This window comes from Oncorhynchus tshawytscha, linkage group LG03, assembly GCF_018296145.1.
Source record: "Oncorhynchus tshawytscha isolate Ot180627B linkage group LG03, Otsh_v2.0, whole genome shotgun sequence".
Lineage (NCBI taxonomy): Eukaryota > Metazoa > Chordata > Actinopteri > Salmoniformes > Salmonidae > Oncorhynchus > Oncorhynchus tshawytscha.
The window spans coordinates 4,614,955-4,642,707 of record NC_056431.1 but is presented as its reverse complement, the minus strand read 5'-3'; the positions used below and the strand labels follow the sequence as shown (position 1 = coordinate 4,642,707).

Below are 27,753 nucleotides of genomic sequence, written 5' to 3'. Positions count from 1 at the left end.
TAGGTTTACACAGAGACAGATGTTACCTATTGTCCTAGGTTTACACAGAGACAGGTGTTACCTACTGTCCTAGGTTTACACAGAGACAGGTGTTACCTACTGTCCTAGGTTTACACAGAGACAGGTGTTACCTACTGTCCTAGGTTTACACAGAGATAGGTGTTACCTACTGTCCTAGGTTTACACAGAGACAGGTGTTACCTACTGTCCTAGGTTTACACAGAGACAGGTGTTACCTACTGTCCTAGGTTTACACAGAGACAGGTGTTACCTACTGTCCTAGGTTTACACAGAGACAGGTGTTACCTGGTGTCCTAGGTTTACACAGAGACAGGTGTTACCTACTGTCCTAGGTTTACACAGAGACAGGTGTTACCTGGTGTCCTAGGTTTACACAGAGACAGGTGTTACCTACTGTCCTAGGTTTACACAGAGACAGGTGTTACCTGTTGTCCTAGGTTTACACAGAGACAGGTGTTACCTGGTGTCCTAGGTTTACACAGAGACAGGTGTTACCTACTGTCCTAGGTTTACACAGAGACAGGTGTTACCTATTGTCCTAGGTTTACACAGAGACAGGTGTTATCTACTGTCCTAGGTTTACACAGAGACAGGTGTTACCTACTGTCCTAGGTTTACACAGAGACAGGTGTTACCTACTGTCCTAGGTTTACACAGAGATAGGTGTTACCTACTGTCCTAGGTTTACACAGAGACAGGTGTTACCTACTGTCCTAGGTTTACACAGAGACAGGTGTTACCTACTGTCCTAGGTTTACACAGAGACAGGTGTTACCTACTGTCCTAGGTTTACACAGAGACAGGTGTTACCTACTGTCTTAGGTTTACACAGAGACAGGTGTTGTCATGTCACACAAACAGTAAGAGAGGGGAGAAGAGAAGCCTCTACAACAAGTGGAAGTGGGGAAAGAGATCCCTCCTAAAGTGAGAGGTGACGTAGGGGTTCATTTTGACTGGTCTGCTGCGCTCCCTCTCTCAGGCATAGTAACAGGAATTTAGGGGCTGCACTTCTGAGAAAGTAGAGAACACACAATCCTTCTCTCTTTCCTTCTTTCTCTGACGTATTCTTCTTTTGCTCAGTCAGTCGTCACATTTCTTATCCCGTCTGGTTTCTTATCCCGTCTGGTTTCTTATCCCGTCTGGTTTCTTATCCCGTTTTGTTCCTCCCATGAGGCCTCTCCTGTGTCCTTGCCAACCTGGTAATAACATGACAATACAGACCAACCAACAATCAGCATAAACAGAGATACAACCATGACTTCAGATCTCCTTTGTGAAAACAGATGCTCTGATGATGTATGCAGGTAGGTCTTGTCTTGTGGACATTCTGAGAATGTAAGATGTAAAGAGCAAAAGAGCAGGATGGACTCACCGTCTCTAACCCTCAATGGTTTTCATCTTCATTTACAATAGCTCAATGAAAACCCATAATAAAACCATGTAATCAGTAACCTGTTCGTTGAGACTTGGTCTGTCTGGGTGCTCTGGCGTAGCTCTTGTAACACAACAAATATTCCTGTGTCCAGTTTACTGGGAGTGTTGATGTTGCGTCACTTCTTGGAAAGAATGGGAAGAAAAATCTCCGGAATTACAAATGAAAATGTCTCCATAAAGTCATGGAACCTGGAATAAAAAGAAACAGAGGGGTGGAATAAGAGAATCACTTCAATTGTGATAGTTTACTGTATATCTTTACGGTCATATTTTATGACTCATACAGGTGAATAAGCTGTGAATTTGGGCCCCAATACTGTACATCTTGACGGTTATTGCAAACACACACACACATGTTTATTTTACTATCCTTCTGGGGACCAAACAACTGATTCCCATTTCAAATCCTACTTTCCATAGCCCTTAACCCTAACGCTAACCTTAACCGCAAAATCCTAACCTTAAAACTAACCCAAACTCTAACCCTGAAACCTAACTTTAACACTAATTCTAACCCTTAAGCCTAAAAAAGCCTAAGGGGACTGGCGGAATGTCTCCAATTTTCCTTCTTTACTATCTTTGTGAGGACTTCTGGTCCCCACAAGGATAGCAAAACCAAACCACACACACACACACGTGTATGTGTGACACAGCGAGGGAATTACATATCTCATATACTAGCCTGGGGCCTGGGACCTGAGGCCTGGGGCCTGGGGCCTGGGGCATGGGGCCCGGGGCCTGGGGCTTGAGGCCTGGGGCCTGGGGCCTGGGGCATGGGGCCTGGGGCCTGGGGCCTGGGGCCTGGGACCATTCCATTGTCATGCTATAGTTCACTGCCATGCTGCTATGGATCACAACACTGCAGTGTACATGGTGCTGTATCACATGGAAACAACTACAGAGGAATACTGATGTGTTACCGAGGCAACATTTGATGAATCATGCTGCTAAAGAAGGACAAGGAGAAAGAGGGAGGAGACTCCAGTCACCCAAGTCATAGACTGTTCTCTCTGCTACCGCACGGCAGGGGGTACCGGAGCGCCAAGTCTGGGACCAAAAAGCTTCTTAACAGCTTCGACCCCCAAGCCATAAGACTGCTGAACAATTCATCAAATGGCCACCAGACTATTTACATTGACAACCATTTGTTTTTACACTGCTGCTACTCGCTGTTTATTATCTATGGATAGTCACTTCACCCCAACCTAGATGTACAAATGACCCTTAACCTGTACCCCCGCACATTGACCCCTGTATATAGCCTCGTTATTGTTATTTTAGAATGAGACAGAGAGGAGGGGGTGAACCGTAGTATATTGAATGAGAGAGTAGAGGGGGTGAACCGTAGTATAAAGAATGAGACAGAGAAGAGGGGGTGAACCATAGTATATAGAATGAGACAGAGTAGAGGGGGTGAACCGTAGTATATAGAATGAGACAGAGAGAGGAGGGGGTGAACCGTAGTATATACAGTCACAGAGGTAACTGAAAAAGAGATGAAAAGGAAGAGGATTGGGTTGAGGGGGAATGTAGCTGTGATAGAGAGATCTGATAGTGTATTATAAATGAGATTGGGACGAAGACTAAGACTGGGAACGGTATTGAGATCTGTGATGTGGTGATGGTGACGGAATGCTGTGGATTACAGCTGGGCTCGTGACTGCAGTAATCCCACCATGACTCTGATAATCCACTCAAGTCTTTATATAAGAACCACTCAACCACGGCCAGAGGGAGTGTACACATACAGGTAGGATACAGTAGGTAACTGAACACACAGGTAGGAACCACTACACATGGTTAACTTTAACTGTACACATACCGATGATAGGCTGCAGTATACACACACACAAAGGTAGGATACAGTACAGGTAGGTAAAGGTACAGACTTCACACAGTGTGTGTGACTGTGTGTGTGTGAGAGAGAGAGAGAGAGAGAGAGAGAGAGAGAGAGAGAGAGAGAGAAAGAGAGAGAAAGAGAGAGAGAGAGCGAGAACTGTGAATCCCAAACCACCCCCTAGCCCCTACCAACTCCCTTGGAGGGCCCCCCGTTGTCACGTGTTGCTGACGAAGCTCAGGGGGTGACTTCCAGAGGGTGGCAATGGGATCAATAAACCCATCAACTTCGGGACACACTCCTGACTTGAATGATACAATTCATGTTCCACTTTTAAATAATAAAAAAAAGCAAGACATTCGAATGAACAAATCCCCTGTCGCTTTACAAGATATAAACCTCAGTAACAGTTAAACATTTCATTTGGGAGGTATTTCATCTTTTACATATGTCAAGTTTCGAAATCCGACAAACAAATGTGGTCAGTGGTGTAAAGTACAAGTAAAAGGTGAACTTTATTTAATTCATTATGTGACTTCTGAATGTAATTGGTTATTTTTTTAATTTCACTTCACCAATTTGGACTATTTTGTGTATGTCCATTACATGAAATCCAAATAAAATCCATTTACATTACTGGTTGTAATGCAACAAAATAGGAAAAACGCCAAGGGGGTGAGTACTTTTGCAAGGCACTGTACTCAAGTATGACAATTGGGTACTTTTTCCACTACCGCATGTGACAAATAATTAGACACCTCCTACATTATTTTGTGTAAAACTGCACAAACTCTAAAATAAGTGGTGCCTAGTGGAATTCCACTTAGTTCTGAAACCAGCAGCATTGCTGGCTCAGTTTAAGTGGTTATCGGAGGGTCTAAATAGCACCTACACCCTCCATCATTTTCACTTCCTCAGCTTAGTTACACTGGTAGAGAGGCGTGTGAACGCGCAAATGGAGGGCAGAGGGGGTGATTTGGGATTCAGCTAGAGAGAGAGAGAAAATGTGAGAGAGGTGGCAGGGAAGGTGTCCCTGTGAAATTGCGATGTGCGACCCTAACCTTTGCCTGCAGCAGTATACACTATGTAAGCTAGGCACAGAATGTGACCTGCTCTGTTGTGTTGGTTAACTTCATTATCAGTGGGTCAATTGATTATCTTCTTGGACAGACACAGAAGAGCCATCAGAACATCACATTCTGTCCTCTACACAGAGGGCTTTATCAACTAACCATCTATAAGCCTAGTTTCAAGGAGCAACTGATATGTCCTAAACAGTGATGTAGTGGTAAAAAGAGGTGGGTAAACTATAAACTGCAGAAGTAAACTATAAACTCCAGAGGTAAACTATAAACTCCACTGGTAAACTATAAACTCCACTGGTAAACTATAAACTCCAGTGGTAAACTATAAACTCCAGTGGTAAACTATAAACTCCAGAGGTAAACTATAAACTCCAGAGGTAAACTATAAACTCCAGAGGTAAACTATAAACTCCAGTGGTAAACTATAAACTCCACTGGTAAACTATAACCTCCAGAGGTAAACTATAAACTCCAGTGGTAAACTATAAACTCCAGAGGTAAACTATAAACTCCACTGGTAAACTATAAACTCCACTGGTAAACTATAAACTCCAGAGGTAAACTATAAACTCCAGTGGTAAACTATAAACTCCAGAGGTAAACTATAAACTCCACTGGTAAACTATAAACTCCAGAGGTAAACTATAAACTCCACTGGTAAACTATAAACTCCAGAGGTAAACTATAAACTCCACTGGTAAACTATAAACTCCACCGGTAAACTATAAACTCCAGTGGTAAACTATAAACTCCACTGGTAAACTATAAACTCCACTGGTAAACTATAAACTCCAGAGGTAAACTATAAACTCCACTGGTAAACTATAAACTCCAGAGGTAAACTATAAACTCCACTGGTAAACTATAAACTCCACCGGTAAACTATAAACTCCAGAGGTAAACTATAAACTCCACTGGTAAACTATAAACTCCACCGGTAAACTATAAACTCCAGTGGTAAACTATAAACTCCAGTGGTAAACTATAAACTCCAGAGGTAAACTATAAACTCCAGAGGTAAACTATAAACTCCAGTGGGTGATCGAGACGAACCACCACCAATATGAACAAAAACGTTTACAGTTTTATAACAACTTGGGGTTAAACACTCCAAGTAGAGAAGTCTAAAGATAAATAATCCACATGGTGGATTCATTGAGTTACACAATGAATGAGATACATTTTGAGATACTTTAGTATAATTTGGACAGGAAACCTCATCATAGTGAGGATATTAATAGTGAGCAATATTCCCTCTAAGCTACGCGTGGGCGTGCAGCTCCCTGGGACTGCCTCGCAGGAAAATATCAGCCCTCACAGAGAAGCACGAGATTGAACTTCCCTCAACTTTCTATTTTTTCCCTTTAGTTAACACTATCAACGTTTCCCTCTGCTGTGCGAATTGTGATCGAATCAACACAATATTAGCCACTTTCAATCCAGCGTACTGAAACAAAACTAACTACGCAAGAGATTTTCTTGTAGGAAGAGTGCATTGAGTAGGATTCTATTGCATTTACAGGCACGACTCAGGTCCATACTCTACACAGACTGGTGCACCATAACCAATCAGAGCTGCAGTATCCCTATATGCAAATAGACTATTGCCATATATGGATTTGCATGCAGCCAGTTGTGTAAATTTGTTCCTATTCTTTGCTAGTGAGTTATTAGCCCAATTATAGCTAGTTTCTAGTCAGCAACAGGGGAGTGGTTGCTTCCTACAAGAGCACAAAACGTGTGCATCTCTTTGAAAAGCAAGTAACAAACAAAAAATGTATTCTAGACACTGATATCTGTTCAAAATGTTGTTTGTCTATGGATATCTAAATCTTATCAAACTTCAAAAAGACATTTTCCTTAAAAGGGGGGTGTGTTCCCATAACATACCCTATTATTAGCATGTTGATTGTATTTGTAGGCCAATAGGGAAGGTAGACCATGCGGAGATGTTCATAATGAAACAGTACTTCCATTTGTTTGATAAGAATAGCACAGATTTTCTCAGTGGACCCCACAGGGGGCTCTGATCTCTAGTATGGGAACCACTGTACTAACCTGTCTCTCTCTGTCTCCTCTGCCTCCTCCTCCATGCATCACAGCCTGCCTCAGCCTCACAACCGTCTCTCTCACCAGTACTCTCTGTAAAGCAAAGTTTTGATGAGAACTTAGTAGCCTGCTGAGGTCAGGCTCCATTTAACATTAGCTACTTACTTCATCCTTCTAGCCAACTAGCTAGCTGGCTAACACTAGCCAGAGCCGAGCCCTTTAACGTTACTGCAATACGAATAGAGGTCTCTGCCGGCAACTAGCTAGCTGGCTAACACTAGCCAGAGCCGAGCCCTTTAACGTTACTGCAATACGAATAGAGGTCTCTGCCGGCAGCTAGCTAGCTGGCTAACACTAGCCAGAGCCGAGCCCTTTAACGTTACTGCAATACGAATAGAGGTCTCTGCCGGCAGCTAGCCACCTGACTGACATATCTACACTGAGTGGACAAAACATTAGGAACATCTGCTCTTTCCATGACAGACTGACAAGGTGTATCCAGGTAAAAGTTATAATCCCTTATTGAGGTCACTTGTTAAATCCACTTCACTCAGTGTAGAAGATGAGGAGACAGGTTAAAGAATGTTTTTTAAGGCTTGAGACAATTGAGACATAGATTGCGTATGTGTGTCATTCAGAGGGTGAATGTGCAAGACAACAGATGTAAGTCCCTTTGAACGGGGTATGGTAGTACTCCAAGCTGGGGTAGTTCATGTCACGTCTCACTGGCCCTTACCCCAATCTGACTACACTACCCTGTCCTGACTACACTACCCCAATCTGACTACACTACCCTGTCGTGACTAAACTATCCTTCCCTGACTACACTACCCTGTCCTAACTACACTATCCTGTCCTGATTACACTACCCCAATCTGACTACACTACCCTGTATTGACTACACTACCCCATCCCGACTACATTACTCCGACGTGATTACACTACCCCATCCTGACTACACTACCCCATCCGGACATCACTACCCCATCCTGACAACACTACCCCAACCTGACAACACTACCCCAACCTGACAACACTACCCGAACCTGACTACACAACCCCATCCTGACAACACTACCCCATCCTGACAACACTACCCCACCCTGACAACACTACCCCAACCTGACTACACAACCCCAACCTGACAACACTACCCCAACCTGACAACACTACCCCAACCTGACAACACTACCCCAACCTGACAACACTACCCCAACCTGACAACACTACCCCGCCCTGACAACACTACCCCAACCTGACTACACAACCCCATCCTGACAACACTACCCCGTCCTGACAACACTACCCCGTCCTGACAACACTACCCCAACCTGACTACACAACCCCAACCTGACAACACTACCCCATCCTGACAACACTACCCCAACCTCACAACACTACCTCTTCCTGACTACACTACCCCATCCGGACTACACTACCCCATCCTGACAACACTACCCCATCCTGACAACACTACCCCATCCTGACAACACTACCTCATCCTGACTACACAACCCCATCCTTACTACACTACCCAATCCTGACATCACTACCCAATCCTGACATCACTATCCCATCCTGACTACACTAAGCCATCCTGACAACACTACCCCATCCTGACAACACTACCTCATCCTGACTACACTACCCCATGCTGACAACACTACCCCATCCTGACAACACTACCTCATCCTGACTACACTACCCCATCCTGACAACACTACCCCATCCTGACAACACTACCCCATCCTGACTACACTACCCCATCCTGACAACACTACCCCATCCTGACAACACTACCCCATCCTGACTACACTACCCCATCCTGACAACACTACCTCATCCTGACACACACTACCCCATCCTGACTACACTACCCCATCCTGACTACACTACCCCATCCTGACAGCACTACCCCATCCTGACTGCACTACCCCATCCTGACTACACTACCCCATCCTGACAACACTACCTCATCCTGACTACACTACCCCATCCTGACAACACTACCCCATCCTGACAACACTACCTCATCCTGACTACACTACCCCATCCTGACAACACTACCCCAACCTGACAACACTATCCTGACAACACCCCAACCTGACAACACTACCCCGCCCTGACAACACTACCCCAACCTGACTACACAACCCCATCCTGACAACACTACCCCGTCCTGACAACACTACCCCGTCCTGACAACACTACCCCAACCTGACTACACAACCCCAACCTGACAACACTACCCCATCCTGACAACACTACCCCAACCTGACAACACTACCTATTCCTGACTACACTACCCCATCCGGACTACACTACCCCATCCTGACAACGCTACCCAATCCTGACAACACTACCCCATCCTGACAACACTACCTCATCCTGACTACACAACCCCATCCTTACTACACTACCCAATCCTGACATCACTACCCAATCCTGACATCACTATCCCATCCTGACTACACTACCCCATCCTGACAACACTACCCCATCCTGACAACACTACCTCATCCTGACTACACTACCCCATGCTGACAACACTACCCCATCCTGACAACACTACCTCATCCTGACTACACTACCCCATCCTGACAACACTACCCCATCCTGACTACACTGCCTCATCCTGACTACACTGCCTCATCCTGACTACACTACCCCATCCTGACAACACTACCCCATCCTGACTACACTACCCCATCCTGACAACACTACCCCATCCTGACTACACTACCCCATCCTGACAGCACTACCCCATCCTGACTGCACTACCCCATCCTGACAACACACTACCCCATCCTGACAACACTACCCCATCCTGACAACACTACCCCATCCTGACTACACTACCCCATCCTGACTACACTACCCCATCCTGACAACACTACCCCATCCTGACAACACCCCATCCTGACCACACCCCATCCTGACTACACTACCCCATCCTGACTACACTACCCCATCCTGACTACACTACCCCATCCTGACTACACTACCCCATCCTGACTACACTACCCCATCCTGACTACACTACCCCATCCTGACAACACTACCTCATCCTGACAACACTACCCCATCCTGACTACACTACCCCATCCTGACTACACTACCCCCCCATCCTGACTACACTACCCCATCCTGACTACACTACCCCATCCTGACAACACTACCCCATCCTGACTACACTACCCCATCCTGACTACACTACCCCATCCTGACTACACTACCCCATCCTGACTACACTACCCCATCCTGACTACACTACCCCATCCTGACAACACTACCCCATCCTGACTACACTACCCCATCCTGACTACACTACCCCATCCTGACAACACTACCCCATCCTGACAACACTACCTCATCCTGACTACACTACCTCATCCTGACTACACTACCCCATCCTGACTACACTACCCCATCCTGACTACACTACCCCATCCTGACTACACTACCCCATCCTGACTATATTAGCATGTTTTTGTTTTTTCCTCCATTTAAATCATTGGGATGGCCACCTAAGCGTTTTTTCGGGCTGCCTAAATGTTTTTTTAAAAACTTAATTTTCAGGGTTTGGAATAAAAACAAATATAATGTACACATATGTAGAAAAGATAATGGACCTATATATTTTTCATATAATACAATCTTAGAGAACTAACAATTACACAAATAAAAGAGACAGTCAGGGAAAATTGAGAATTGAAAATCCCGAAAACAATGAATTTAGCAGTGTTCATTTTGTTATTATGTTTGAGATAGAGAACATAGGGTAGGACAAAAATAAAATAAAAAAATAGATAACTAATGTAAAATATCCTGTGTCTGTAAAAACGATATAGTATGTATAAGCTGGAAGTAGAAGCCTAAGTATTGTTGTCCATTAGTTTATTCCAAATGGGGAGGGCTGGTAGGGTTAGAGGAAAACAATAAAGAAGGAAAATATATTTTACAATGATTGGAAATGATGCAGACAATTACATTGATAGAAGCCACAATCTATCTGCAATATTAAAGCTTATCTACCCCCCTCCACAAAATACATTTTTTTTTAAATAAAAAATAAATGGCAAAAAAAAAATCTGGGAATTACCTTTAAAACTGCAAAATGTTTCTCTAAAATTCGGCTACGCCGATAGGCAGCCCGGGCCCCCTGTCCCGCCCACCACCCCTAAGCCCCTTTTTGGTCCATATAAAACAGTGTGTGTTTGTGTGAGAGAGAGAGTGACAACTCTTATCGTGCTGCGGTGGCAAATGCTTCAAATGTCCCCTGTGTGAGTGGCCATGCCCGGGTTATCTGGGAAATGTGCTCTTCTGAAGTTGTCGGTCCCCACGACTCCTGGACAGTGTCAGATACGCAGAGTTGCCTGATATGATAATGCACTAGAGGTGTGTGGAGGTTACAGTGTGTCATCAATTGCCCTGTGGAACACAGACATTTTGGATGACCCTAATCTGTTCACATATGCCCTGTCCAGATATATATATATATAGAGAGAGAGAGAGAGAGAGATACACAAGGTAAGTTTATCCTGTGACTTTCTCACTTTCTCTCCATCCACTCTCTCCATCCACTCTCCCCCTTCCTCCCTCCTCTCTCTACACAGACAGATTATCTTCCCATATTAAGGTGTTATGTATCCAGATTAAGGTTCCCTGTGAATAGGATTTCAATGTCATTCAGTAAGCCACAGGATAAACTTCCTTTCTCTCCTCTCCTTCTAAAACAAAAACTACTTTCACGATGACACACAGGACACTTCCGAGAATAAAAGTTGAAAGAAAGCTCCGCCCACTGAGTTGGATCATCAAGTCACATTGTTGACAGACTGAACCAGTCATGGAGACCTGAAATCCTGACCTCTCCCTACAAGCCCCCAGTTGACTGACTGATTGACTGTGGAGAGCCATACTGATACAGGACAGACACCTTCAGGTATAGTTCTAAATGCTTTTTATTCAGTGTGTTAGTAGTAGGCACTTTGGGGAGTACAAACTCAGCAAAAAAAGAAACTGCCCTTTTTCAGGACCCTGTCTTTCAGAGATCATTTGTAAAAATCCAAATAACTTCACAGATCTTCATTGTAAAGGGTTTAAACACTGTTTTCCATGCTTGTTCAATGAACCAAAGACAATTAATGAACATGCACCTGTGGAACAGTCATTAAGACACTAACAGACGGTTACAGACGCTTACAGACGGTAGGCAATTAAGGTCAAAGTTATGAAAACTTAGGACACTAAAGAGGCCTTTCTACTGACTGAAAAACACCACAAGAAAGATGCCCAGGGACCCTGCTCATCTGAATGAACGTGCCTTAGGCATGCTGCAAGAAGGCATGAGGACTGCAGATGTGGCCAGGGCAATAAATTGCAATGTCTGTACTGTAAGACGCCTAAGACAGCGCTACAGGGAGACAGAATGGACTGCTGATCGTCCTCGCAGCGGCAGACCACATGTAACAACACCTGCACAGGATCGGTACATCTGAACATCACACCTGTGGGACAGTTACAGGAAGGCAACAACAACTTCCCGAGTTACACCAGGCGAGTTACACCAGGAATGCACAATCCCTCCATCAGTGCTGACTGTCCGCAATAGGCTGAGAGAGGCTGGACTGAGGGCTTGTAGGCCTGTTGTAAGGCAAGTCCTCACCAGACATCACCGGCAACAACGTCGCCTATGCCCACAAACCCACCGTCGCTGGAACAGACAGGACTGGCAAAATGTGCTCTTCACTGACGAGTCGCGGTTTTGTCTCACCAGGGGTGATGGTTGGATTCGTGTTACACCGAGGCCTGTACTCTGGAGCGGGATCGATTTGGATGTGGAGGGTCCTTCATGGTCTGGGGCGATGTGTCACAGCATGTGTCACAGCATCATTGGACTGGGTTCTGTTGGATCGGCGGAAGAGGGCTAGGGCCATTCCCCCCAGAAATGTCCGGGAACTTGCAGGTGGCATGATAGAAGAGTGGGGTAACATCTCACAGCAAGAACGGGCAAATCTGGCACAGTCCATGATGAGGAGATGCACTGCAGTACTTAATGCAGCTGGTGGCCACACCAGATACCGACTGTTACTTTTGATTTTCACCCCCCCCCCTTTGTTCAGGGATACATTATTCCATATCTGTTAGTCACATTCAAAAAATATATATATTTCACCGTTATTTAACCAGGTAGGCCAGTTGAGAACAAGTTCTCATTTACATCTGCGACCTGGCCAAGATAAAGCAAAGCAGTTCAACACAAACAACAACACTAAGTTACACATGGAATAAACAAACATACGGTCAATAACACAATAGAGGGGAAAAAATTTATACTTACAGTGTGTGCAAATGAGGTAAGATAAGGGAGGTAAGGCAATAAATAGGCCAAAGTGGCGAAATAATTACAATTTAAACAATGGAGTGATAGATGTGCAGAAAATGAATGTGCAAGTAGAGATACTGGGGTGCAAAGGAGAAAAAAAAAGAACAGTATGGGGATGAGGTAGTTGGATGGGCTATTTACAGATGGGCTATGTACAGGTGCAGTGATCTGTGAGCTGCTCTGACAGCTGGTGCTTAAAGTTAGTGAGGGAGATATGAGTCTCCAGCTTCAGTGATTTTTGCAATTCGTTCCAGTCATTGGCAGCAGAGAACTGGAAGGAATTGGCGTCGGGGGTGACCAGTGAAATATACCTGCTGGAGTACGTGCTTATGGGTGGGTGCTGCTATGATGACCAGTGAGCTGAGATAAGGCAGGGTTTTACCTAGCAAAGACTAATAGATGACCTGGAGCCAGTGGGTTTGGCGACGAATATGAAGCGAGGGCCAGCCGACGAGAGCATACAGGTAGCAGTGGTGGGTAGTGTCATGACGTTGGCCTGGGGGTAGGTTTATGACAGTCATAAATACCTCTTTCCCCCTTTTTCCTCTCTCTACCCTACTGATGTTACATTTGCAAACCCCTTGGTTAACATAGAGATTCTGGGAACATCAGAAGGTGTGGGGAAATGAACTATATTCTGGTAATCCGATCAATTACTTAATGAATATGATGTCAGTTCGGTTGTCATCAGTTCGGTTGTCATTTTTGTTCAATTTAAATGTTTGAATATGAAATTATTTGTGATGGGATGAAATGTGATTTTAGCTTCTAAAATGTAAGATTTGGGTTTTCATAAGGTAGGGCTCTGCTCAATCAGTGGCCCGCCCCTGTGAAGGGACATGGGCTATAAAACTTTTCAAACACGCCCTCCTCTCCCTACCTATATAAAGCCTTGCCGACAATATAACGTCCTGTTCCGAGGACGTGAGGACGACGGTCCGATGTCAGAATGGTTCAGATAATAACTACAGAACGAAGCCAACATCAGCGTGAGCTTTGGTTGCGAATGGTATGAACTTTGAACTCTTATTCACTACAGAAGTGATACCTCCTAGCCGTTGAGTTTGCAACAGCAGCTGCAAATGCAGGTTAGGAAGGAACAGACAGAGTATCCCGTCTACCACACAACGACGTTACTACAACGTATTCAATTTACCAGCAGAGACATTCTTCAAAGGACAAAAGACTAAGGACAAAGGTTTGGCAACACAGTCGTCCATCTACAACCTACTGAAGCGCAGTTCAGAGTAAATATTTATTGCATTTTCCTTTTCCAAATGGGCAGTAATTTAGAATGCATAAAATACTGTATTTACGATAGCACAGCTTCGCCCTTTGTTCCTCAGTCTTCCCGCTCTTTCACTCAAACCCAGCCCCTTTTCTTTTGTGTAACCAGCTGTCATATCTGTTCCGCCCGCTAGGGACGTTTTCCTTTATGATGTAATTTGTAATCAAGTTATGATTAATTATGTGTGTGTAATTCTGTGTGATTAGTTAGGTATTTAGCAAATAAATAATTAAACCCAATTTTGTATTGCTGATTCAACTTGTTAGCCAGGGTTCGTGCAGATAACCAAGAATTTACAACTTTCAGATGAGACTGAATTAAGGTGAGGATTAATATTGACTGCTATTGATGTAAAATATTACTAGATCTTTAAGAGTTTATTCGGAAGATAACAGCTCTATAAATATTATTTTGTGGTGCCCGACTCTAGTTAATTACATTTACATGATTAGCTCAATCAGGTAATATTAATTATAGAGAAATGATTTTATAGAATAGCATGTCATATCACTTAATCCGGCATAGCCAAAGACAAGACAGTAGTATATGGGGCTTTGGTGACAAAACGGAGGGCATTGTGATAGACTGCATCTGTCTATAGACATGTCTGTGGAACTTGTTCAGTTTATGTCTCAGTTGTTGACTCTTGTTATGTTCATACAAATATTTCCACATGTTAAGTTTGCTGAAAATAAATGCAGTTGACAGTGAGAGGACATTTCTTTTTTTGCTGAGTTTATAATAAGGTGACTTGAGTGTGATATATGTTGTCTGTTTAAAACTATGACTGCTGGCCTGGCCTGTTTGGCTGTGATGTGAGTGTGACAAGCCAAATATGCAGGATCAATAGTGTCATTGATCAGCGTGGGTCTGAAATCAGGCCACAAAATGGTGCTCTCTCCATGTCACATGACCCTCTCTTCCAGCTCCCTCCCTGATAATCCCTCGCTCATTCCTGTTTCCCCTCCCTCTCTCTCGCTCACTCCCTCTATGGCCGTCAGTCCGTTTCTCTCTTCTCATTTGTTTTTTTACAATGTCAATCTGATTTCAAAACCATTTTCAGTGACAAAGTTATAGAAGCCTATATCTCTGAATGTTTCTGGCAGCCTACATGAAGCCATGGCAATTGAAATATGACAACAACAGTGTGTGAACTTCTAGCTCTCGTCCCATCGGATCAATAGACTATTAACTGGGTCTCATCGTTCACCACTTTGGCCTGGGCTCTGCTTACAGTGTCAGCTGGACCTGTTCAACGACCGAATACAGAGAACAACAAATAATAACCATCAAGCCTACCCTAGAGGAATGGACTTGTGCTCCCGTTTAAAACACTGGACATCTCGTCATGCGGCTAGTCGGGTCTAATTTCTCTGGGCTCGGCTGATGAGTCTGAGTGGAACCTGTGTGTCTCCAAATGTACCCAACCTGGCGGCTAGCTCTGGGAGTTAACATCTGTCCTCAGGTCTTAGGAAAGATTGGCATATGCCAACACAGTGGTCTGGACACACACTCACAAACACCCACACAAATACACACACACACACTCAAACATACAATCATGTGCATTGGCATTGAGCCTTATTCCCTCTAATTGGATGTTTTTCCCTCCCTCACTCCATCCCTCTCTCCATCCCTATCTCCATCCTTCTCTCCATCCCATTCTCCATCCCCCTCTCCCTCCCTCTCTCCATCCCTCTCTCCATCCCTATCTCCATCCTTCTCTCCATCCCATTCTCCATCCCCCTCTCCCTCCCTCTCTCCAGCCCTCTCTCCCTCCCTCTCTCCAGCCCTCTCTCCCTCCCTCCCTCTCTCCATCCCTATCTCCATCCTTCTCTCCATCCCATTCTCCATCCCCCTCTCCCTCCCTCTCTCCATCCCTCTCTCCATCCTTCTCTCCCTCCCCCTCTCCATCCCATTCTCCATCCCCCTCTCCCTCCCTCTCTCCATTCCTCTCTCCATCCTTCTCTGCCTCTCCCTCTCCATCCTTCTCTCCATCCCCCTATCCCTCCCTCTCTCCATCCCCCTATCCCTCCTTCTCTCCATCCCTCGCTCCATCCTTCTCTCCATCCCTCACTCCATCCATCCCTCTATACTGTGTGTCGTTGTGATCAGGGTCATCTGATGGTCACAATCAGGAAGAGGGGTTAAGAACACTCAGCTGACTTTTGACTTATTTAATCAGTCTTTTCAAATAGACTAAATGGTTATGTTTCAAATGTATGGCCTTGTTCTGGACAAACCTCTTTATGCTTCCAGCCAGCCCACTCCCTTCTCTCTGTCGTCCTACTCCTCTCTGCTCGTCTTGTTATAAGTAAAGTACCTTATCAACAGATCAGATATTAACTTCTACATTACTACTAAGGTAGCAGCACCCTGGTTAGTTCCTGGTTGGTTTCCACTCCCTGTCTCTCTGTCCCACTACTAAGTGTGTTTTGTCTTCATGCCATCAGGACCACCACAGTGTGAACAGAGTGATGACAGCTCATCATGGAACCACTAAGGTCTGGAACTGATTACAACCTGCCACCTTTCAGTCTAATAATACACACACTGGACATTTATACAGACACACGTGGAATTAATATAGACGTGAGATCCAACAACACTAGTCATTTGAGGAGAAATAGGATGACGGTCAATGTTAGCTAACTTTTCCAAAAGTTATTTGGCAAAACAAGAGAAGGAGAGACACGGGCAAACATTATGCCGCCATCTTTATGACACCTGAAGAGCGCCCAGATGTCAATAATAACTTTGGCTAATTAAAGTTCCTCTTTTTCACTCAATTTCCATCTCTTTCTGTGCTTACGCTTTTGCGCTCTGTAATTCCACCTCTCTCTCTCTCTCTCTCTCTCTGTCTTTCTCTGTCTCTCTCTCTCTCTCTGTCTCTCTCTGTCTCTCTCTCTCTCTCTCTCTCTCTGTCTCTCTCTCTCTCTGTCTCTCTCTCTCTCTCTCTGTCTTTCTCTCTCTCTTTCTCTCTCTCTGTCTGTCTGTCTTTCTCTGGCTCTCTCTCTCTCTGTCTATCTGTCCTTCTCTGTCTTTCTCTTTCTCCCTCTCTCTCTCTCTTTCTCTCATTCCTCCTCTCTCTGTGTCCTCTTTCACTCTGTAATTCCTCCTCTCTCTCTCTCTATCTCTCTCTCTCTCTCTCTCTCTCTCTCTCTCTATCTATCTCAATTCAATTCAATTCAATTCAAGAGCTTTATTGGCATGGGAAACATGTGTTAACATTGCCAAAGCAAGTGAGGTAGACAACATACAAAGTGAATATATAAAGTGAAAAACAACAAAAATTAACATTAAACATTACACATACAGAAGTTTCAAAACAGTAAAGACATTACAAATGTCATATTATATATATATATACAGTGTTCTAACAATGTACAAATGGCTAAAGGACACAAGATAAAATAAATAAGCATAAATATGGGTTGTATTTACAATGGTGTTTGTTCTTCACTGGTTGCCCTTTTCTCGTGGCAACAGGTCACAAATCTTGCTGCTGTGATGGCACACTGTGGAATTTCACCCAGTAGATATGGGAGTTTTTCAAAATTGGATTTGTTTTCGAATTCTTTGTGGATCTGTGTAATCTGAGGGAAATATGTCTCTCTAATATGGTCATACATTGGGCAGGAGGTTAGGAAGTGCAGCTCAGTTTCCACCTCATTTTGTGGGCAGTGAGCACATAGCCTGTCTTCTCTTGAGAGCCATGTCTGCCTACGGCGGCCTTTCTCAATAGCAAGGCTATGCTCACTGAGTCTGTACATAGTCAAGGCTTTCCTTAATTTTGGGTCAGTCACAGTGGTCAGGTATTCTGCCACTGTGTACTCTCTGTGTAGGGCCAAATAGCATTCTAGTTTGCTCTGTTTTTTTGTTAATTCTTTCCAATGTGTTAAGTAGTTATCTTTTTGTTTTCTCATGATTTGGTTGGGTCTAATTGTTTTGCTGTCCTGGGGCTCTGTAGTGTGTGTTTGTGTTTGTGAACAGAGCCCCAGGACCAGCTTGCTTAGGGGACTCTTCTCCAGGTTCATCTCTCTGTAGGTGATGGCTTTGTTATGGAAGGTTTGTGAATCGCTTCCTTTTAGGTGGTTCCTCCTTTCTCTTTGTGTCCTTCTCTTTCTCTCTAATTCCTCCTTTCTCTTTGTATCTCTCTCTCTCTCTCTCTCTTTCTCTCTCTCTTTCTCTCATTCCTCCTCTCTCTCTCTGTGTCCTTCTCTTTCTCTCTAATTCCTCCTTCCTCTTTGTGTCCTTCTCTTTCTCTCTAATTCCTCCTTTCTCTTTGTATCTCTCTCTCTCTCTCTCTTTCTCTCTCTCTTTCTCTCTAATTCCTCCTTTCTCTTTGTGTCCTTCTCTTTAATTCCTCCTTCCTCTTTGTGTCCTTCTCTTTCTCTCTCTAATTCCTCCTTTCTCTTTGTGTCCTTCTCTTTCTCTCTAATTCCTCCTTCCTCTTTGTGTCCTTCTCTTTCTCTCTCTAATTCCTCCTTTCTCTTTGTGTCCTTCTCTTTCTCTCTCTAATTCCTCCTTTCTCTTTGTGTCCTTCTCTTTCTCTCTCTAATTCCTCCTTTCTCTTTGTGTCCTTCTCTTTCTCTCTAATTCCTCCTTTCTCTTTGTGTCCTTCTCTTTCTCTCTAATTCCTACTTTCTCTTTGTGTCCTTCTCTTTCTCTCTAATTCCTACTTTCTCTTTGTGTCCTTCTCTTTCTCTCTAATTCCTCCTTTCTCTTTGTGTCCTTCTCTTTCTCTCTAATTCCTACTTTCTCTTTGTGTCCTTCTCTTTCTCTCTAATTCCTCCTTTCTCTTTGTGTCCTTCTCTTTCTCTCTAATTCCTACTTTCTCTTTGTGTCCTTCTCTATCTAATTCCTCCTTTCTCTTTGTGTCCTTCTCTTTCTCTCTCTAATTCCTCCTTTCTCTTTGTGTCCTTCTCTTTCTCTCTAATTCCTCCTTTCTCTTTGTGTCCTTCTCTTTCTCTCTAATTCCTCCTTTCTCTTTGTGTCCTTCTCTTTCTCTCTAATTCCTCCTTTCTCTCTGTGTCCTTCTCTTTCTCTCTAATTCCTCCTTTCTCTTTGTGTCCTTCTCTTTCTCTCTAATTCCTCCTTTCTCTTTGTGTCCTTCTCTTTCTCTCTAATTCCTCCTTTCTCTCTGTGTCCTTCTCTTTCTCTCTAATTCCTCCTTTCTCTTTGTGTCCTTCTCTTTCTCTCTCTAATTCCTCCTTTCTCTCTGTGTCCTTCTCTTTCTCTCTCTAATTCCTCCTTTCTCTTTGTGTCCTTCTCTTTCTCTCTAATTCCTCCTTTCTCTTTGTGTCCTTCTCTTTCTCTCTAATTCCTACTTTCTCTTTGTGTCCTTCTCTTTCTCTCTAATTCCTACTTTCTCTTTGTGTCCTTCTCTTTCTCTATAATTCCTCCTTTCTCTTTGTGTCCTTCTCTTTCTCTCTAATTCCTACTTTCTCTTTGTGTCCTTCTCTCTCTAATTCCTCCTTTCTCTTTGTGTCCTTCTCTTTCTCTCTCTAATTCCTCCTTTCTCTTTGTGTCCTTCTCTTTCTCTCTAATTCCTCCTTTCTCTTTGTGTCCTTCTCTTTCTCTATAATTCCTCCTTTCTCTTTGTGTCCTTCTCTTTCTCTCTAATTCCTCCTCTCTCTCTGTGTCCTTCTCTTTCTCTCTCTCATTCCTCCTCTCTCTCTGTGTCCTTCTCTTTCTCTCTAATTCCTCCCCTCTCTCCTAATTCCTACTTTCTCTTTGTGTCCTTCTCTTTCTCTCTCTAATTCCTCCTTTCTCTTTGTGTCCTTCTCTTTCTCTCTAATTCCTCCTTTCTCTTTGTGTCCTTCTCTTTCTCTCTAATTCCTCCTTTCTCTTTGTGTCCTTCTCTTTCTCTCTAATTCCTCCTTTCTCTTTGTGTCCTTCTCTTTCTCTCTAATTCCTCCTTTCTCTTTGTGTCCTTCTCTTTCTCTCTAATTCCTCCTTTCTCTTTGTGTCCTTCTCTTTCTCTCTAAATCCCCCTCCCTCTCCCTGTGTCCTTCTCTTTCTCTCTGTAATTCCTCCTCTCTCTCCCTGTGTCCTTCTCTTTCTCTCTCTAATTCCTCCTTTCTCTTTGTGTCCTTCTCTTTCTCTCTAATTCCTCCTTTCTCTTTGTGTCCTTCTCTTTCTCTCATTCCTCCCCTCTCTCTGTGTCCTTCTCTTTCTCTCTAATTCCTCCCCTCTCTCTGTGTCCTCCTCTTTCTCTCTAATTCCTCCCCTCTCTCTGTGTCCTTCTCTTTCTCTCTAATTCCTCCCCTCTCTCTGTGTCCTTCTCTTTCTCTCTAATTCCTCCCCTCTCTCTGTGTTCTTCTCTTTCTCTCTAATTCCTCCCCTCTCTCTGTGTACTTCTTTTCTCTCTAATTCCCCCCTCTCTCTGTGTCCTTCTCTTTCTCTCTAATTCCTCCCCTCTCTCTGCGTCCTTCTCTTTCTCTCTAATTCCTCCCCTCTCTCTGTGTCCTTCTCTTTCTCTCTAATTCCTCCCCTCTCTCTGTGTCCTTCTCTTTCTCTCTAATTCCTCCCCTCTCTCTGTGTCCTTCTCTTTCTCTCTAATTCCTCCCCTCTCTCTGTGTCCTTCTCTTTCTCTCTAATTCCTCCCCTCTCTCTGTGTACTTCTCTTTCTCTCTAATTCCTCCCCTCTCTCTGTGTCCTTCTCTTTCTCTCTAATTCCTCCCCTCTCTCTGTGTCCTTCTCTTTCTCTCTAATTCCTCCCCTCTCTCTGTGTCCTTCTCTTTCTCTCTAATTCCTCCCCTCTCTCTGTGTCCTTCTCTTTCTCTCTAATTCCTCCCCTCTCTCTGTGTCCTTCTCTTTCTCTCTAATTCCTCCCCTCTCTCTGTGTACTTCTCTTTCTCTCTAATTCCTCCTCTCTCTCTGTGTCCTTCTCTCTCTCTCATTCCTCATCTCTCTCTGTGTCCTTCTCTTTCTCTCTAATTCCTCCCCTCTCTCTGTGTCCTTCTCTTTCTCTCTAATTCCTCCCCTCTCTCTGTGTCCTTCTCTTTCTCTCTAATTCCTCCCCTCTCTCTGTGTACTTCTCTTTCTCTCTAATTCCTCCCCTCTCTCTGTGTCCTTCTCTTTCTCTCTAATTCCTCCCCTCTCTCTGTGTACTTCTCTTTCTCTCTAATTCCTCCTCTCTCTCTGTGTCGTTCTCTCTCTCTCATTCCTCATCTCTCTCTGTGTCCTTCTCTTTCTCTCTAATTCCCCCCTCTCTCTCTGTGTCCTTCTCTTTCTCTCTAATTCCTCCCCGCTCTCTGTGTCCTTCTCTTTCTCTCTAATTCCTCCTCTCTCTCTGTGTCCTTCTCTCTCTCTCATTCCTCATCTCTCTCTGTGTCCTTCTCTTTCTCTCTAATTCCCCCCCTCTCTCTCTCTGTGTCCTTCTCTTTCTCTCTAATTCCTCCCCTCTCTCTGTGTACTTCTCTTTCTCTCTAATTCCTCCTCTCTCTCTGTGTCCTTCTCTTTCTCTCTCTCATTCCTCCTCTCTCTCTGTGTCCTTCTCTTTCTCTCTAATTCCCCCCTCTCTCCTAATTCCTACTTTCTCTTTGTGTCCTTCTCTTTCTCTCTCTAATTCCTCCTTTCTCTTTGTGTCCTTCTCTTTCTCTCTAATTCCTCCTTTCTCTTTGTGTCCTTCTCTTTCTCTATAATTCCTCCTTTCTCTTTGTGTCCTTCTCTTTCTCTCTAATTCCTCCTTTCTCCCTGTGTCCTTCTCTTTCTCTCTGTAATTCCTCCTCTCTCTCCCTGTGTCCTTCTCTTTCTCTCTCTAATTCCTCCTTTCTCTTTGTGTCCTTCTCTTTCTCTCTAATTCCTCCTTTCTCTTTGTGTCCTTCTCTTTCTCTCTAATTCCTCCTTTCTCTTTGTGTCCTTCTCTTTCTCTCTGTAATTCCTCCTCTCTCTCCCTGTGTCCTTCTCTTTCTCTCTCTAATTCCTCCTTTCTCTTTGTGTCCTTCTCTTTCTCTCTAATTCCTCCTTTCTCTTTGTGTCCTTCTCTTTCTCTCTAATTCCTCCTTTCTCTTTGTGTCCTTCTCTTTCTCTCTAATTCCTCCTTTCTCTTTGTGTCCTTCTCTTTCTCTCTGTAATTCCTCCTCTCTCTCCCTGTGTCCTTCTCTTTCTCTCTCTAATTCCTCCTTTCTCTTTGTGTCCTTCTCTTTCTCTCTAATTCCTCCTTTCTCTTTGTGTCCTTCTCTTTCTCTCTAAATCCCCCTCCCTCTCCCTGTGTCCTTCTCTTTCTCTCTGTAATTCCTCCTCTCTCTCCCTGTGTCCTCCTCTTTCTCTCTAATTCCTCCCCTCTCTCTGTGTACTTCTCTTTCTCTCTAATTCCTCCTTTCTCTTTGTGTCCTTCTCTTTCTCTCTAATTCCTCCTTTCTCTTTGTGTCCTTCTCTTTCTCTCTAATTCCTCCTTTCTCTTTGTGTCCTTCTCTTTCTCTCTGTAATTCCTCCTCTCTCTCCCTGTGTCCTTCTCTTTCTCTCTCTAATTCCTCCTTTCTCTTTGTGTCCTTCTCTTTCTCTCTAATTCCTCCTTTCTCTTTGTGTCCTTCTCTTTCTCTCTAATTCCTCCTTTCTCTCTGTGTCCTTCTCTTTCTATCTAATTCCTCCTTTCTCTTTGTGTCCTTCTCTTTCTCTCTGTAATTCCTCCTCTCTCTCCCTGTGTCCTTCTCTTTCTCTCTCTAATTCCTCCTTTCTCTTTGTGTCCTCCTCTTTCTCTCTAATTCCTCCCCTCTCTCTGTGTACTTCTCTTTCTCTCTAATTCCTCCTTTCTCTTTGTGTCCTTCTCTTTCTATCTAATTCCTCCTTTCTCTTTGTGTCCTTCTCTTTCTCTCTGTAATTCCTCCTCTCTCTCCCTGTGTCCTTCTCTTTCTCTCTCTAATTCCTCCTTTCTCTTTGTGTCCTTCTCTTTCTCTCTAATTCCTCCTTTCTCTTTGTGTCCTTCTCTTTCTCTCTCTAATTCCTCCTTTCTCTCTGTGTCCTTCTCTTTCTCTCTCTAATTCCTCCTTTCTCTTTGTGTCCTCCTCTTTCTCTCTAATTCCTCCCCTCTCTCTGTGTACTTCTCTTTCTCTCTAATTCCTCCCCTCTCTCTGTGTCCTTCTCTTTCTCTCTAATTCCTCCCCTCTCTCTGTGTACTTCTCTTTCTCTCTAATTCCTCCCCTCTCTCTGTGTACTTCTCTTTCTCTCTAATTCCTACTTTCTCTTTGTGTCCTTCTCTTTCTCTCTAATTCCTCCCCTCTCCCTGTGTCCTTCTCTTTCTCTCTAATTCCCCCTCCCTCTCCCTGTGTCCTTCTCTTTCTCTCTAATTCCCCCTCCCTCTCCCTGTGTCCTTCTCTTTCTCTCTAAATCCCCCTCCCTCTCCCTGTGTCCTTCTCTTTCTCTCTAATTCCCCCTCCCTCTCCCTGTGTCCTTCTCTTTCTCTCTAAATCCCCCTCCCTCTCCCTGTGTCCTTCTCTTTCTCTCTAATTCCCCCTCCCTCTCCCTGTGTCCTTCTCTTTCTCTCTGTAATTCCTCCTCTCTCTCCCTGTGTCCTTCTCTTTCTCTCTCTAATTCCTCCTTTCTCTTTGTGTCCTTCTCTTTCTCTCTAATTCCTCCTTTCTCTCTGTGTCCTTCTCTTTCTCTCTGTAATTCCTCCTCTCTCTCCCTGTGTACTTCTTTTTCTCTCTAATTCCTCCCCTCTCTCTGTGTCCTTCTCTTTCTCTCTAATTCCTCCCCTCTCTCTGTGTCCTTCTCTTTCTCTCTAATTCCTCCCCTCTCTCTGTGTACTTCTCTTTCTCTCTAATTCCTCCCCTCTCTCTGTGTCCTTCTCTTTCTCTCTAATTCCTCCCCTCTCTCTGTGTACTTCTCTTTCTCTCTAATTCCTCCCCTCTCTCTGTGTACTTCTCTTTCTCTCTAATTCCTCCCCTCTCTCTGTGTACTTCTCTTTCTCTCTAATTCCTCCCCTCTCTCTGTGTACTTCTCTTTCTCTCTAATTCCTCCCCTCTCTCTGTGTACTTCTCTTTCTCTCTAATTCCTCCCCTATCTCTGTGTACTTCTCTTTCTCTCTAATTCCTCCCCTCTCTCTGTGTCCTTCTCTTTCTCTCTAATTCCTCCCCTCTCTCTGTGTACTTCTCTTTCTCTCTAATTCCTCCCCTCTCTCTGTGTACTTCTCTTTCTCTCTAATTCCTCCCCTCTCTCTGTGTACTTCTCTTTCTCTCTAATTCCTCCCCTCTCTCTGTGTACTTCTCTTTCTCTCTAATTCCTCCCCTCTCTCTGTGTCCTTCTCTTTCTCTCTCTCATTCCTCATCTCTCGCTGTGCTTCACAGAACACAATCCTCTGATAATGACCGAGAGAGATTTGGCATGCAAGGTGGCGTGTCAGTCTGTGAAACTATATCTTTTTCTCACCCTCCTCCCCTTTCCATCTCTCTGACCTCTCACTATATCCCTAGCTTCAATGGACAGAGTGGATGGTAGAGGGGTAATCCTTGGCCCCAAGTCCAAAAACAGCGCTCCCTCTCACAGAGCTGCCAAACACTGGCTCACATGGCCCAGGGAACCACACACAGATAACAACATAACTTTTGATTATTTAAAATGGTGACGATTTCAGTATATCATCATACAAATTCTGATTGTTTGGCCTACAGTAAGAGTAGGTAATACAGTTCTGACCTTCAATTATGTTTTAAGTAACTAAAAAATAATAAAGTAAGGTTCTTCCCAACAGCCCAGTCACAGACAGAGGTCAAATGATCAAATTATAAAAGCCTGTGGTTCCCAATGCTTCCATTTTTTAGGAATGTTTTTCCATTACCCAAAATAATCAGCCACGAAAACACAGCAATACAGGCCTTTCTTTCCCTTTCCCTTTAACCTATCAGTATACAATGTACAGATATGTCTGCAGTGGGGTGAAAATCTGTCACTTCGAAGGACAGTTCCACCAAATCCCTTTGGACAATATGTTCCCTCTATTCTAGTGAGGATCCCGACCAAAACAGATGGCTATTAATAACATGTCGCCAACTAAAAATACACAAAATACAAAACAGACGAGGCTGTTTATAGTTGCTTCCTCGGAAGTAAACACCTGCCCAATACGAAAATTGACAGATTTACATTGTAAAACACTGTACAAAACAATTGTCAAATAATTAAGAGGCAAGGCAAACAGAGAACTTTAAAACAGTGTAAACAGACATTATTCCACTGCGACATAAACTATATCATATATGTTTGTGGTTTGTCAACTATGAACAACAGCAGGTTATTTCTAATGTCCATGATGCTACCATTTATGGAAGCCTGTGCGCAAATTTCAAAACAGTTATATCGGTTAAAACAGCAAGAGTATTATGATCAAATTTGTCCAATACAAAAATGTGTATTTTGGCAACTTATTTAATGCAAAACAATTATCACTCACCGTTTTATTCGCCTTTTTGCAGTTGTAAAGAAATTCTACAAATTTCCATTCAGGACCACCTGATTGCTTTTCTTCATATATGAATTTGTAACACAGGAGGTAGCCAGCCTAATGTAAAGTGTCCGGGACGGGTGCCCTCCTCTCGCTCTGTATGCCCGTGCGCTGGCTCACACCGGGATATTACCCTCGTTGACTGATTGCTACCGGCCACGTCTCGTCGTGCGCTCTGACTGGCTCCTTCTCCCTCCAGCAACAACTGGCTACTTCAAATATCCCCCACCTGTGCTGTTTTGTGACAGTAAAACTAATGATGTCACAGTAAAACTATTACAGTCTGCATGAGATTTTATTGTCTAAAGTTTCAATGTAAAGTGGAGAATATTGGTCATACAACGTCAATGGGCAAAAGGCATTGTGAAATGGGTAGGTTGCTCAGCAGCTAAAACATATTTTGTTACCTTCATTTCTGGTGTCATTAATTATGTAAATGTTTGTCATGCAAATAAAAGGTAATGGTGCAGGAGGCGTGTGTGTATGTATGTGTAGGCTGTATGTATGTATGTGTAGGAGGTGTGTGTGTATGTATGTGTAGGAGGTGTGTGTGTATGTATGTGTAGGCTGTATGTATGTGTAGGAGGTGTGTGTGTATGTATGTGTAGGCTGTATGTATGTATGTGTAGGAGGCGTGTGTGTATGTATGTGTAGGAGGTGTGTGTGTATGTATGTGTAGGAGGTGTGTGTGTATGTATGTGTAGGCTGTATGTATGTGTAGGAGGTGTGTGTGTATGTATGTGTAGGCTGTATGTATGTATGTGTAGGAGGTGTGTGTGTATGTATGTGTAGGAGGTGTGTGTGTATGTATGTGTAGGCTGTATGTATGTATGTGTAGGCTGTATGTATGTATGTGTAGGATGTATGTATGTGTAGGCTGTATGTATGTATGTGTAGGCTGTATGTATGTATGTGTAGGCTGTATGTATGTATGTATGTATGTGTAGGATGTATGTATGTGTAGGAGGTGTGTGTATGTATGTGTAGGAGGTGTGTGTGTATGTATGTGTAGGCTGTATGTATGTGTAGGAGGTGTGTGTGTATGTATGTGTAGGCTGTATGTATGTATGTGTAGGAGGTGTGTGTGTATGTATGTGTAGGAGGTGTGTGTGTATGTATGTGTAGGAGGTGTGTGTGTATGTATGTGTAGGCTGTATGTATGTGTAGGAGGTGTGTGTGTATGTATGTGTAGGCTGTATGTATGTATGTGTAGGAGGCGTGTGTGTATGTATGTGTAGGAGGTGTGTGTGTATGTATGTGTAGGCTGTATGTATGTATGTGTAGGCTGTATGTATGTATGTGTAGGAGGTGTGTGTGTATGTATGTGTAGGAGGTGTGTGTGTATGTATGTGTAGGCTGTATGTATGTGTAGGAGGTGTGTGTGTATGTATGTGTAGGCTGTATGTATGTATGTGTAGGAGGCGTGTGTGTATGTATGTGTAGGAGGTGTGTGTGTATGTATGTGTAGGAGGTGTGTGTGTATGTATGTGTAGGCTGTATGTATGTGTAGGAGGTGTGTGTGTATGTATGTGTAGGCTGTATGTATGTATGTGTAGGAGGCGTGTGTGTATGTATGTGTAGGAGGTGTGTGTGTATGTATGTGTAGGCTGTATGTATGTATGTGTAGGAGGTGTGTGTGTATGTATGTGTAGGAGGTGTGTGTGTATGTATGTGTAGGCTGTATGTATGTATGTGTAGGCTGTATGTATGTATGTGTAGGAGGTGTGTGTGTATGTATGCGTAGGCTGTATGTATGTATGTGTAGGAGGTGTGTGTGTATGTATGTGTAGGAGGTGTGTGTGTATGTATGTGTAGGATGTATGTATGTGTAGGAGGTGTGTGTGTATGTATGTGTAGGCTGTATGTATGTATGTATGTATGTGTAGGCTGTATGTATGTATGTATGTGTAGGAGGTGTGTGTGTATGTATGTGTAGGAGGTGTGTGTGTATGTATGTGTAGGAGGTGTGTGTGTATGTATGTGTAGGAGGTGTGTGTGTATGTATGTGTAGGATGTATGTATGTGTAGGAGGTGTGTGTGTGTATGTATGTGTAGGAGGTGTGTGTGTATGTATGTGTAGGAGGCGTGTGTGTATGTATGTGTAGGCTGTATGTATGTATGTGTAGGAGGTGTGTGTGTATGTATGTGTAGGAGGCGTGTGTGTATGTATGTGTAGGCTGTATGTATGTATGTGTAGGAGGTGTG

At 43.8% G+C, this 27,753-nt stretch overlaps 1 long non-coding RNA gene across 2 annotated transcripts; it reads right to left on the bottom strand.

Annotated features, from left to right (window-relative positions):
* Positions 1-382: 382 nt before the first annotated feature.
* On the bottom strand, positions 383-25,805 carry LOC121841184. Of its 2 annotated transcripts, XR_006080196.1 has the most exons (4): positions 25,498-25,805; positions 6,436-6,519; positions 1,394-1,644; positions 383-1,217 (listed from the first exon to the last, which is right to left on the bottom strand). It is a non-coding gene; the product is annotated as an uncharacterized LOC121841184 (long non-coding RNA). The 2 variants fall into 2 exon arrangements; XR_006080197.1 differs by lacking the exon at positions 6,436-6,519 and having other exon boundaries at positions 25,498-25,803.
* Between the last annotated feature and the right edge of the window lie 1,948 nt (positions 25,806-27,753).